Source organism: Schistocerca nitens, chromosome 4, assembly GCF_023898315.1.
Source record: "Schistocerca nitens isolate TAMUIC-IGC-003100 chromosome 4, iqSchNite1.1, whole genome shotgun sequence".
Lineage (NCBI taxonomy): Eukaryota > Metazoa > Arthropoda > Insecta > Orthoptera > Acrididae > Schistocerca > Schistocerca nitens.
In genome coordinates this window covers 272,346,016-272,354,148 of record NC_064617.1, presented here as the reverse complement: position 1 = coordinate 272,354,148, position 8,133 = coordinate 272,346,016, and the positions used below count along the sequence as shown (strand labels likewise).

The 8,133-nt window shown below is 43.8% G+C and overlaps 1 non-coding gene across 1 annotated transcript; it reads left to right on the top strand.

The window, feature by feature from the left end:
• The first annotated feature begins 7,791 nt into the window (after positions 1-7,791).
• Trnaa-cgc (transfer RNA alanine (anticodon CGC)) lies at positions 7,792-7,863 on the top strand. Its single transcript has one exon. It is a non-coding gene; the product is annotated as a tRNA-Ala (tRNA).
• The last annotated feature ends 270 nt before the right edge of the window (positions 7,864-8,133 follow it).

The following is an 8,133-nucleotide window of genomic DNA, read 5'->3' as shown; positions in this document are numbered from 1 at the left end:
TTTGCTGCTGTATGTGCACAAATGACGGACGCCACATTCATTTACACCGACGGCTCGAAAACATCGTTAGGTGTAGGGAGTGCCTATATTGTTGGCGACACCCCAAATCACTTTCAGCTTCCCGACCAGTGTTCGGTTTATACTGCGGAGCTTTACGCTGTTCTCCAGGCTGTCCATTACATCCGCCGCCATCAGCGGATACAGTAGGTAATCTGCTCAGATTCTCTCAGCTCTCTCCTCAGTCTCCAAGCTCTTTATCCTGTGCACCCTCTGGTCCACCGGATTCAGGACTGTCTGCGCTTGCTCCACCTGGGGGGCGTCTCGGTGGCGTTCCTCTGGCTCCCGGGACACGTTGGTATCTGTGGAAATGATTCGGCCGATATTGCAGCCAAGGCTGCAGTCTCTCTTCTTCGGCCAGCTATTCAATTGATTCCCTTCGCCGATCTACGGAACGTTTTATGTCGTCGTGTTGTTCATTTACTACGGTCGCAGGTTCGAATCCTGCCTTGGGCATGGATGTTTGTGATGTCCTTAGGTTAGTTAGGTTAGTTAGGTTTAACTCGTTCTACGTTCTAGGGGACTAATGACCTCAGCAGTTGAGTCCCATAGTGCTCAGAGCCATTTGTTGTTCATTTATGGCACACGCATTGGTCGACACTTACCCATAATAAATTGCGGGACGTGAAAGCTCTTCCTTGTGCTTGGACCTCTTCCTCCCGAACGCGTCGTCGGGAGGAGGTAATTTTAACTAGACTCCGGATAGGGCACTGTCTTTTTAGCCATCGACATCTTTTAAGCGGCGATCCTCCCCCACTCTGTCCCCACTGCTCTCAGCTGTGGACGGTAAGACACCTTTTAACTGAATGCCCCTATTTTAATCCGTTACGCTCCAGTCTACAGCTGTCGCCTGATATATCGTCCATCTTAGCAGATGACACGCGCTCAGCCGAACGCGTTCTCCAGTTTATTAGTGCCAGTGAAATGACGTCAGTCATTTGAAGCTTTTTTTGGGGACAACCAACCCCTTTCTGTAGTGGATTTTTAAGCCTTCCTTCTGCTTTTAGTTTCTCCAATTTTATGACTTTGTTCCCATAGCTGCTGGTTTTCAATTTCGGTTTTTTACTGTTTCCTAAGTCACGGGCCGGGCGCTAATGACCATAGCAGTTTTGCGCTCTAAAACCAAAACAAAAAAAAAACATACTTTTATGAAAGACGGGATGTGCTCTTGAAGTTCTATCTTGACCTGCCGAACCCCGTTAAGAACAGGGAACATAAACGGCTCGGACCACTTTTCAGCAAAATCTGAGATAACTCTGCCATATCCTTTAAGAACTAAATTGATCTCTTCAGCTGGTATCTCAAAAGGTATCTCAAATATTCTAACCATCCGAATACCAAAGCCGGCAGGAGACACAATAACAGCACTGATCGTACCATCAGAATGATTGAACATTACCACATCTCCACATTTGTCCACAATATCAGTGCATAAATAAGATGATTTCATCTTAATAAAAACAGCATTCGAAACAAACGACAAAATGAATACCCTCAACATCATCTCCATGTATACCCACTTTTTCTATTAGCCACATTTTGATTTCTATAGCTTAAGGCCTCACATGATTACGGTCAAAAGAAAACTTTATAGTATCCTTTATCTGATAATTCGGTAAACTCATTTTACATATTCCGAGAAGAAAGGAATAAAGCACAAGGCAGCAAGCAGCTCTACTAACCTGTGACGCAGCGACACAGCCGTTGCTTACACTGGAGGAACGTCCCGCTTGGCGGATGGCTCGCAACTGCGACTGAGCTGTACCCCCTTTCACAATCTTTCTATTCCGATAACTTGGGGAAAAATACTATATTCAGCCTCAAATCGTTCAAATGGCTCTGAGCACTATGGGACTTAACATCTGTGGTCATCAGTCCCCTAGAACTTAGAACTACTTAAACCTAAGGACATCACACACATCCATGCCCGAAGCAGGATTCGAACCTGCGACCATAGCGGTCGCGCAGTTCCCGACTGAAGCGCCTAGAACCGCTCGGCCACACCGGCCGGCGGCTATACTCAGCCTCGCTAAAGACGTCTAATCGAGCAAAATATTACGTTATCATTATCTGTCAGAGATTAACGTATAACGATATAAATAACAAAAATACTAGACACTTCGCGCCTGGAGAAACTGCGAGTCGGCGCCTTGACCTTAATGTCAGTATGCGAAAACTGCACTAGTAGCCTCTTTCAAGCAGGTTCTGTTCGTCCGTTCTCTGTAATCGTTTGGTATCTGATTAAATTGACATACTCGCGTGTGGCTTTCGTAAACGAAAATTTCATTGTGACCCCGACGTGATTTAAACACGCAACCTTCTGATCTGGAGTCAGACGCGCTACTTTTTTTGTCTATATTTTAAAGCTTTTTTTCTTGAAGGCAAAAGAAACTTTGTTTGAAACATAAAAATTGATTTATAGTAAAACAATCTTGTACATTTGTATACTTGGTATTACCAGACTGAGCTGATCAGCATGGGGCAGGCGGGGACAAAGTGGGTAGGGGTCAATGTACTTGAGGCTTGGCCACGATGGCCCCACCGTGCCTGTCACAGAATCGCTCCTGCAGATGAGTATTGATTACATATTCTGTCATTCCTTATTCGGTGTACAAAATAAAACTCCCTATGAAGCATAAAATTAAATTCACTGTAGGAAGAATTCATCAGCCATGTATTTCTTCGTCTTCTTTTGTTCTTTTGTTCTTTTGTTCTTGTGTTTATCTTGTTATTCGTTTTGTAAAGCAAGAGAACTTTCTCCTTAAACGTAACGTAAGTTTATATTAAATTAGAGAATGACAATGAGGCTTTTCCCACCTCTTTCCTTGTAGTAAAAAAAAGACAATGGACTTACGTTGGTCGCTTGAAACAAGATTTTGAGCATATTGCCACAGTTCTTTTGTGGTCTGTATATTTTACACTTCTGTAAAATGCACACTTCATGTTCAAATGAAAATCAGTGGTACTGTTAGTTCCTACATTATTAATGATGTAATTTACATATTGCCCCAGTAACCAACGTACTGAGTTTTTTTTTTTTTTTTTTTTTTTTTTCGAAAGTATCGAGTCTCTAGCCTGAGAAATGTTACTGTGGGAAAATTTGCTATGGAATATGGCGTAATAAAAGCAAACTGTTCTCTGATCCAGTGACAATTTCTTATGTTATCATTGCACGTAAATCTGTGTAGTAATGTGTCGATTTGGGTGCATTTGAAACAAGGATTCGTTTCACAAATGCCGATTGCATTTAATCTTTCGTTGGTGCTGACGATCCGATTCACCGTTTTGTACCACGCGGATTTGACGTCCGATGGTAGACCCCTGATACTGATATTTTTCCATTTGGCGTCCCAATCCAAATGCGGATATTTTGTTACTAATTTGTTTTTCCCCTCCGTTCGCTTTCTGTTACACACAACCTCTCGTGTCGTTATCCGTCGCGAGTTGGTTATATCATTGCTGAGATAGCTCAGTTCACGAAGTATGTCCGAATGTGCTGGAGCCGGCGATTTATTTTTTGTACATAGACTGGTGCTTGTAGACTTGCAGGTTTGGTTAATTCGAATAATTTGGTGGTAATGCAGTTAGTATTTTCTCTGAGGATAGGTGCTGTCCTTTTGATAAAAAGTGCATAGGCTTTACTTGTGATGACGACCAAGCCTAGATCTCCATTTTTGGGATAGAGAGTCACTGTTTTTGCGTCCACTCTGAATATTTCTCCTCTCCATAGATAGCTGGCAATGATTGACATCTTTTTTGCTGTCATTTTCGGTAGCGGGAAGATTTGGGCTGCGTAGTAACTTGTGGAGAGAAGGTAATCGTTAATTAAAATTACTCTCAGCACTTGGTTGATGTTGCGATGTAGATTTTGGGGGTGCCAAGAATTTGGTGCGATGTATTCCGCCAATTGATGGCTGCCATTTTCATCGGAAAACTCGTCAAGGTTGTTCCAAGAGCTTTACAATGGGTAATCGACGTGGCCCAGGCTATTATTCTGTGGTGGAAACCAGTTCAGAAGTTTGCTTTTATTGTCGTTGATGCTTGCTTGCTCCGGAGACCCTACAGTAGTTTTTTATTAACAGATCCAATTTGGAAATGTCGTCGGGATTTCTCAGGACGATTCCGACATCATCTGCATAAGCGTTGATCACTTTTCTGTGGCCAGATAATGTGAGGCCAGTTAGACTGGCATGCACACTGCAGAGAAAAGGTTCCAAAGAAACTACGTATACGAGCATTGAGAGGGGGGTTACCCTGAGGTACGCCGTGCCTTATCTCAAGCTGTTTCGTTCTTTGGTAGTTGACTGATACACAGGCGCTGATGCCTGTTCCAATGTTCCTAATCACATGGACGACTCGTCCATCAAAACCCATTTTTCTCAGCGTTGCACTAAGGAAACTGTGATTCACTCGATCAAATGCTTTTTCGAAGTCAACGAAGAGCAGTGCACATTTTATATTGGTTACAGCGGTGATGGCAATTATGTCTCTGTATTCTGCTATACTTTTAAAAATACTTCAGCGAGGCACGCATGACTGATAGGGGCTTCTTATCTTCGTGGCCAACTGAGTGTGTCTGTTGTTTAAAATTCTTGCAATTATTTTATAATCGGAATTTAATAGGGAAATACGACGGAAGTTGTTTGTTTCTTTTTGCCGCATTTTTTGGAATTAATACTCTACGGCTCTCTTTAAAAGCAGCAGGTATTTGTTTCCCAGAAGAACCTCGTTCGCCATTTGGGTAAATTTATCTCCTATCACGGGCCAATATCGAATATAAAATTTGACAGGCAAACCGTCCGGTCCTGGCGATTTCTTCAGAGGAGACTATCATACGGTGGATTTCTTCGTTAGTGAACTAAACGAGAAGGTCGTCATTGTCCTCATCCGATGCCTGTGGGAAATTCGTCGTAAGACTCTCCACATATCGGACTTGCAGAATACAGATTCTCGTAATATCGATACACCGCATTGACGATGTCTTCCTGAGACGTGAGAGTCACGCCATTGTCAGATTCAGGTTGGTCAATGAAGGTTGGTCTCCTGTTCCGAGCGTGTCGCAGCAGGTGATACAACGCAGTAGTTTCATCCTCTGACGCGGTTTTAGCTTTAGATTTTAATTTCAAACCTTCCATCTGCAGTCTCCTAATACTAAGCAATTTAGCCTTGATTTGTTTGATGTCCGCCAGACGAATGTTGGAGTTATCTGGCTGCTAATATAAATTTCGTAACACTGTGTAGCAAAATTCTATGGTGTTCTTTGTGTCCCTAGATCGTTGAAGACTATACTAAATGAGGACTTTCCTCAATTACGGTTTTGCCTGGTTGCACCACCAATCTGTTACTGTCACGTGCCTATCTGCAAAACGCAGGCACTTCCTACATGCTTCCTACATGCTTCCTGCAGACGTTCTCCTTATTCATCTTCCTGTGGCAGAGATATGTTGAGGTGTCATTGGCTGAGTTAACGGCGAGTCGGTTGAAGCCAGCACCGTGCTGTGGTCAGAAAAATACACAGGCGTCACTTCCACTTTAAGGATCTGTCTAGACTTCGACATACATGGATTATGACTATTCCACTACGTGGCCGGTCGGAGTGGCCGTGCGGTTCTAGGCGCTACAGTCTGGAGCCGAGCGACCGCTATGGTCGCAGATTCGAATCTTGCCTCGGGCATGGCTGTGTGTGATGTCCTTAGGTTTTAGTAGTTCTAAGTTCTAGGGGACTGATGACCTCAGCTGTTAAGTCCCATGATGCTCCGAGCCAAATAATACGCAATAAAATAGCAGTGAAAAGAGTAACTGCGCTACCTCTAGAAGAAAGGAAAGGTATTACTTCAGCAGTCAGTTAAAAACAAAAATCCGTAAATAATCATATTCATATGCGTAAATCACTGAGCCTGGTGCCTCGGAAATTATTACAAGAACGTTGTTACGATTAGAAGTATTACCGTTTCATATAATTTTCTAAAAGCCTCATTTTGATGCTGAATTCCAAACTACTTCTGGATTTGGTTTTAGGGAGCTTCTTTGCCTCATCAGTATTACTGGAATATTCCTCCTTAGGTCTTTCCGTAACGATTTCATACAGGATATTTTTGCCCATCGCGTCATCCTTGTCAGAGTGTTGTTTGGTTTGGTGGCGGGAAACCTTGAGATTCGGTTGGGGTTTGAGCCGACGTCGTTGGACGTCTTGGCTCAACGCGCTTCCCTGCGAGTTGTCCGTGTTTAGTTGTATCAGCACCGAAGCAACCTCAACAGCGGTCTGTTGGTGACTTGCACTAGCTTACGCTTCGTCCACGGATTCCATTGCAGGAGTTGAATCGTCCGGTTGATCATCTGTGAGACCACGAATGAGGTGGTGTTGTGCCAATTCGTGTTCTTAGAGGTCTCGCTTTTCAGTCGCCGCTCCACTCGTTAGGGGCTCAGCTCCTTTTACTTCCTGAATGTGTTCAACTGCGGCTGCCGTAAGGGTGGCTTCAGCTGCTGTCGACATTTCCTGTTGTGAGCAGTTAGTGTAGTGCAGAAGCGCCAGACGAAACAGTTTCTGTTTTCGGGTGGAATGAGAGCTAGGGGAGGAATCGTCGTCCGAGGCGTCTTCTACGGTTTCTAAAGGTCGCTTCTTGTTTTGAAAATCGTATTCGCGAACGGAAAGACTATTCGGTGTTAATTTCAAAGGAGGGAAATCATTGTTACTTATGGCTGACGCCGCAGAAGTACTAGCATCACTATCGTTGCCAGAATAAGTGGATTACTACTTAGCAAAACATCTGTGACTGTCAGTTTTTGACGCTTTGTTACATTGCTGCGAAGAATAAATACACGGCGCCGACAATCTTGCCGGAAATAATCCGTCTCATTGCAAATATTGCACGTTGGTTCGTGTCCGGAATAGACAACATGCGCTTTACGACCGGCGACGGATATGTGAGATGCAATATTAGCTTTCACTTCCATTTCCTCTGACCTAATGCCATTAAAACACTGCAGTTTATATAGCTTCGACCACCGTTCGTTTGAGACAGATTTAATAAACTGATTATCAATTTCGATGGGAACATTCAACACTCTGACATTGGTGTACATAATATCGGCTTTTCGGATAAAAACAACACTTTGTGAACCATCTCTATGAACAAATTGAGCTGAATTACCCGACCGCGCAACTATCTTATCAACCGTCACTGAGTTAAGAAATTAAACATACACATAGTAGTTTCCAGCATCTATTTGCGTTGTATGTACAGAGTCAGAATGAATACCGATTACTTCTGTAAGCCGGTCATGTATTTTCAGTGCAGTGGGTTGGACAGGACGAGTTGCTTTCTCGAACGAAAAGACCACAGTATTCTTCCTTACGGTGTCACACATGGTCTTCGGTTCCGGCGAAATTTCGGTTGCTAGCGAAATTGCGACGAAGCACGAGACGTGGGACGGACGACAACGCTTCAAAAACACTTATCATGGACACCACTCAAAATACAACAACGAAAATGCGCAGATAGATTGACGTAAACACCAAACACCGGCGATAGCGCTAACATACGCGGAGTAAAGAACAAGCACGTCCGACCGCGGCGACGGCTAAAGCCAGAATGCTACCGTTGCACCACGGAGTAGACGCTGCTTAGGTCTTATCATGAACAGGTTCCTCGAACAATTACTGTACCGTTCAAACCTAAGAAATAATGACAGTAGGATCCACGAGAGACTCGTCCCAGATGTAGTTGCTCTGGCGGGGGTGTAACTCAGTGGTAGAGTGTCTGCTTCGCATGCAGAAAGTCCTGGGTTCAGATCCCAGCTCCTCCAATTTTTGTTGCTCCGTGCAGCAGTACATGAAGACTTTTGTCAATCACCATATTCTATAAAATTCAGCATACAAGATTCTCCCGCCAAGCAAGTGGATTTCGTACAGTTACACCTCATAGCGGGAGCATGGTGACCTAAAAGACCCTGGGCTGCGATCCCCCCATTGAAATGTTGCTCCAAAGCCTTCGGTATGGCGTGCGTAGTGCATCACAAACATGTATTTGCAACTCATAGCGACAATAGTTATTCTTTTTTCGAGTTATTGAAGAA